This window comes from Aegilops tauschii, chromosome 5 (assembly GCF_002575655.3).
Source record: "Aegilops tauschii subsp. strangulata cultivar AL8/78 chromosome 5, Aet v6.0, whole genome shotgun sequence".
Lineage (NCBI taxonomy): Eukaryota > Viridiplantae > Streptophyta > Magnoliopsida > Poales > Poaceae > Aegilops > Aegilops tauschii.
The window spans coordinates 39,074,579-39,080,446 of NC_053039.3; the positions used below are offsets into that span (position 1 = coordinate 39,074,579).

The 5,868-nt window shown below is 46.3% G+C and overlaps 1 long non-coding RNA gene across 1 annotated transcript; it reads left to right on the forward strand.

Moving 5' to 3' along the window:
- Positions 1 to 1,318: 1,318 nt before the first annotated feature.
- Positions 1,319 to 5,620, forward strand: LOC141022292 (uncharacterized). The gene is made up of 2 exons (XR_012183577.1): positions 1,319 to 1,784; positions 5,281 to 5,620. It is a non-coding gene; the product is annotated as an uncharacterized lncRNA (long non-coding RNA).
- Positions 5,621 to 5,868: the final 248 nt, after the last annotated feature.

The window sequence follows — 5,868 nt, forward strand, 5'->3', positions numbered from 1 at the left end:
AAGTAAAAAAAATGGAAAACCAATAAAAGAAAAAAACTGGTTCATGGAACCTTCTAGAAGGTTCACAAAACCGGAGTTGGGCAGTTCATAAGCTATTTACGTAACTGGGCCGGTCCAAAGCATCGCTCGGTCTCTCGCCCCTGTGCGAAGCAGCGGCATTTTGCTGCAATGAGCAGCCAATAGGATTTTCCTTGATTTAGACCGGGATTGCATAGTTCAGGGTTCAATCGACCGGGTTTTCGACTTGGGGGTTCGTTTCGCCGAACGTCTACGGGTTCAGGGTTTAAAATGTACTTTTTCCTTGTTGCATCGATGGCATGTGCATGCAACTCACACGCACGGTCACGCGTGGAACGGGCACACGCAGAGGCTATTCCGCTGCAGCAGCTTGAAAGAATTTTCCAAAGGGACGCTTCGTTCCGCTGCACAACAAGTCCGACATGCCTCTGTATGGGCCCAGCTCATGCGTCTGTACTACTTGGACACGATCACAGGCGATTCCATAGGAACTCCTTTTCCTTTTCTTTTTCATTTTTGCAAAAATCTTTCAAATTTGTAATCAATGTTTTGGGAACATTTTTCGAATCCGTCAACAGTTTATACAAATTCACGAAAATTTAAGTCGTGAACATCTATACAAATTCAAAAACATTTTCTGGAATTGTGGATTTTTAAAAACCTGTGAATTGTTTTTGAATGGAAGAACATTTTCCAAATGTGCACGTATTTTTGTTATGTTTTGTTTTGCTTTTACAAACACTTTTTTTTTGAAATGCAAGAACATTTTTCGAATTCATGAACATTTTCTCGAATGAGCGAACATTTTTTGAACCAATGATGTTTTTTTACAAAAAATACAATTTTCTAGATTCGTGGACAGTTTTTTATTTTCCTGAATGATTTTTAAAAATTAATTATTTTTTTTGGAATTCACGAAGGTTTGTTCAAATTTATGAACATGGTTTAATTTCTTTTTTTTTGCGGGTCAACATGGTTTGATTTCCCAAGCATTTGTTTTTCCAAATAGTGAAAGTTCATTCAAAATCACAAACATTTTATGATTCTCCAAACATTTTCAAATTCTGGAACATCTTTTTTAATTCACGACCATTTTATGATTTCTGCAAGATTTCATTTCAAAATTCGAAATTATTTAAAAATTTCCAACTTTTTTGAAATCGCGAAATATTTTAAAAATAGAAATTAAATATAGAAATAAAAAATACCTAATTGTTTAGTGAAATTTTCAAATTAATTATTTTATGATTTTTTAGACAAATTATTTAACGAATTTGTTACTTTTTTAGAATCCCGAATTACTCGTACATGGGTCGTCTCTGGCCCACGGGCCACGGTTTCCAGCCCGAATGAACGCAGGACCGAAACCCTGTCGCCCACCGCTGCTCCATCTCCATCTCCTTCGCCCGGGGTCCCCCTCTCGCCGGCCACCGCGCCGGTGGTCAACCCCTCCGCCGCCGATCCTCCTCCACGCGGATAGAAACCCGCTGTCCTCCCCATGCCGCGGTGCCCTCTGCTGGCCGTCCATCCTCTATCTGCTCTGACCTGTCCCCTCCGCCTCGCCGAGCTCGGGTCTTTTGTCCCCGCCCCTGCCCCCTCTCTCCCGTGCCAAGCCACCTCTACCCCCACCCTCAATCCCATGAGAGGCCAGCCGAGTCAGCCCGCGTGCCTCACGACGACGTTGATCCCTGGCGAATTTATTGTTTGTTGACAATGAATGCATTCTGCTGCAGTACTACACAAAATAATTCAAGCTTTACATTCAGGTAAGAGATCTGTGTCCCCAACAACCTACAGTACTGCATTTTTTTAAATATCAATGAAAGGAACAATGTTCATGTTTTTCTTCTGAATGAGTAGTATTATGGTAGCATCAATTGCTTTTACTGTGGTTAAAGCATTGATCAATTAAGATGTTAATCAGAAACTTCATAGAGGCTGTTTTCCTCACTGCTCCAGGCCATCAGCGAGATAAACTGTCTGGTTGCTGCTGATTGCGTGTTAGGTTGCGACGTCATTGACCTTGTAAACAATGTGGTTGGGATCGTAATGGCGGGGTCATAGTTTTCATTTGGCTGCACCAAGGAGGGATGCTGCTGCTCGGTGATGATGTCGGAGCCACACTCAGGCACTCGCCTCATACTGGATGTCATGGTGTTTGGCATTATAGTAGTGCTTGGAGTAGCTTGGAGGAGCCGGGTTGCCATGGATGCACACAAGAATGCGCGTGCCACGGAAGCCGCCGTGTATGGAAGTGCAAGGGGGATGAAGTGCCCATACTTTGAGAAGCAGTCGACGACTGTCAAGACGACCGACTTGCCGCCCACCTTTGGGAGGCCCTCCACGAAGTCCATCGAGTGGCCTGCCCAAATGCTAGATGGGACTTCGAGGGAGCGCAGCAGACCCTTAGGATGCAGATGTTCAGTCTTGTCGCGCTGACAAATACCAGAAGACCGAATGAAGTCCTCTACCGCGACACGGTCCTGAAGGACATGGAAGTCACGTTGCAGGTGGTGTAGGGTCTTCTGAATTCCCTTGTGTCCTCCTTCATGAGCCATGGCCAATACCCATGGTAACAGATCTGATGTTGTCGAGTACGCAGACGGTGGTCAAAGGTGACCAAGTCGTCCAACAAACCCCATGGCGCCTTGAGCTGGCCGGCTTCGATGTGTGCATGTAACGCGATCAAGCTGGGTCGACGGCTGTAGCTTGGCCGAGCTCATCGAAAAAGCTGAACCGAGGGATAGATAGCACCATAACTATTCCTGGTTCGGCACTGCAGCGTGAGAGAGCGTCCGCGACAATGTTCTGGTTCCTGAGCTTGAATTCAACTCGGAACCCAAGTAGCTTACTGGCCCAATGATGCAGCGGTATCGTAGAAAAACGCTGATCAAGCAAAAAATTCAGACTGTAATGGTCTGTATATATGTACCACAAACGTGCGCCCCCATAGGTCTGGTTGTCAGTGCCGCACAATGTGTACACGGCTGATGAGCTCCCTCTCATAGGCTGCTTCTTTGGCATGTTGGGGTGCTATATGTTTGCTGGCAAATGCTAGCGGCCCTGCACCCTGATTCAAAACAGCCCCAAACCCGCTGCCAGATGCATCACATTCCACCACAAAGTCAAGTGTGAAATCAGGGGGGTGCAGCATGGGCGCTGTGGTGAGAGTGGTCTTCAAGGAAGCAAAGGCCGTAGCAGCCTCAGTCGTCCATGCATTCCAGAGGAGCTTGGTGAGGGGTGCAGCGATGGTGCCAAAGTCGCAGATGAATTTACGGTAGTAGACAGCTAATCCCAAGAAGCCACACACTGCCCGTACGGACTTGGGTGCCAGCCAATCAGCCACAGCCTACACTTTTGTGATCCACAGACCACAGCCACACCCTTTGTTTAAAACGTGCCCGATATAAGCGACAGTGGTCTCACCAAAAGAGCACTTAGAGCGCTTGGCGAAGAGGTGGTGTTGACGCAGTGAAGGAGGACCACACGGACATGTCGGAGGTGTTCTGACCAAGATGTGCTGTATATGAGAATGTCGTGAAAAAAGAACAAGGACAAACCGTCATAAGTATGGGTGCAACACATTGTTCATGAGAGCCTGAAACGTTGCCGGGGCATTGGTGAGGCCGAAAGGCATCACAACGAACTCAAAGAGGCCCTGGTGTGTGCGGAATGCTGTCTTCTCAATGTCCTGCGGTTGCATGAGCACCTGGTGATAGTTAGACCGAAGGTCCAGCTTACTGAAGAATTAGGCGCCGTGCAGCTCGTGTAGGAATTCATCTACCACCGGGATCGGGAACTTGTCTTTGATGGTTCTTCTTGACGAGGAGGACCGGTGATGAGAAGGAGGACTCACTCTTGTGGATGATGCCTAGTCGCACCTTTGTGCCAACTCATCCTTCTGCAGTTGCGCATACCAGTAAGGGCGTACAGCTGCGACGTTCGTCCTAGGTAGGAGGCAGATGTGGCTGCGCTCACACTCCGGAACCACGTCATGGGACTCAATGAAGATGTCGCTCAAGTCGCCGAGGAGCTCGTCCAGCACGTCCGACGCCGTGCAAGCTGCCGTATGAGCCAAGCGGGTTGCTGGTGGCAGGCCATGCCATGTCATGGTGCTGTTGGTGAAGTCCCATGTGGCCGGTCCCAGCATCCCGAGCCATTGGGCGCCGGGGATGATGTCAAAGCCATCAAGAGGCAGGGTGTAGCAGTCCACCAGGAAGGTGTCGTTGGCAATACTGATAGCTAAGGCACGACACACACCGGTGCTGTTGATGCGGTCACCATTGGCCACTGTTGCATAGAGCCCAGTGTTGCAAGGCTGCTTGAGCCACGGCGCGTTCAGCAAGGAAGTTTGTTCGCAGAGCCGGAGTCGAGCAGGGCCACCAATGTTTTTTTATTATTATAGAAAGGGAGACATAAGGTCTGCCCCGTGCATGGCTTAACACCCGCGATGGCTGCCAGTGATATTGCCATCACCTCCTTATCCTCCATGTCCGGATCTTGCTTGTCGACGCCCACAAACAGATAAACATCCATGACAAAGGGAATGAATGTGGATTGCCTGGTAGTTAGAACAGAGTGAATTAAAGAGGCTGAACAAATCCTAGATGATATGGTTTGAGTTCAGTGAAGAGACTGAAACTGATTGGAGCATGCTAAATCCGCAACTGTAGATCTAAATCTAACTAGAGAAATGATTTCAATTTTTCAGGACTCTACCTGATGTCCATGAACGATGATTTCTGGTTTAGCAATGTAATTCTATTGTAAGCGAGAAAGATTTAGTACTATGTTATGTTTAGATGTGGCGTTGCAACTTAACCTGTTTTGCAGCTTCATTTTGTCCTGCTACAACAGTAGCTTGCCTTGATGGTGTTTAGGGATCCGTAATTTACACGGGTTTCTCTTGTGTACTAGATACGTAGTCCGCACTGCTAGGATTATCAAAATTTTGTCTTCATTTTGGTAGTTTTTCTTGTCCAATGAACTTTAAATCGATTATTTAGTCATGTTAGACTCCTTATTTTTTATTATTTTCTTGCCAATGGAGAAAACAGTTTCTTTTCTCATAGTAATGCTTAGCCCTTCTGATTTCTAAACGATGGTGATTCCACTCATGCGATGCGGAAATATGTAGGAAAGTGAATTTACGATGGTTCAGTAAGCTTATAGGTGCTGACCTGTTGGAATCTATTTTATCAATCAATAGAAGCATATGTAAAATCATAAATTTCTCCTATATAACAATTTATTTTCATGCAGATGTATATTTTGCTTCCGCTGACCTGACATTATATACTGTGGGCATGAGGCTTGTTTGTTCCTTCAAGTGACTGGATGAGGCAGGATTAGTTCTCTTTGGTGAATTGTGTTGCGACATCGCTTGAGCTAGGCCCTGCTCGAGCTTTCCTGAACAGTTGGCCTTCATTATTTGCAAGGTTGGGAGTTAAGAAATTCCTGCAGTATGTTTTGCAAAAGAACTTTGTCTTTTAGTATTCAGCAAGTTGCTAAAAAACTCAACAATTAGGTTTCTAGCATCCTCGGATTTCTGAGTCGTGATTGGACCTTTTGTTAACAGTAATGTCCTCCATTTTTGTGCTTAGCTATCTTGTTTTTCTCCAGCCATGCATGTGTTAACAAAAGGTCTAATGATAGTGTTGTCCGCGTATTGGGTCGCCGGGATATGGGGTGTATTATCAGATCATGGCGGAGGGTGTCGTTCACAGCAGCTTGCAGCAAGTCCGCCGGAAGGACAAATATCAGTGGTGAGGGTCACCCTGCCACACCCCTCGACGACAGTGGAATTGTCTTCCCCGAACACCGTTTAGTAGCACTGAGGACTTGTCCGTA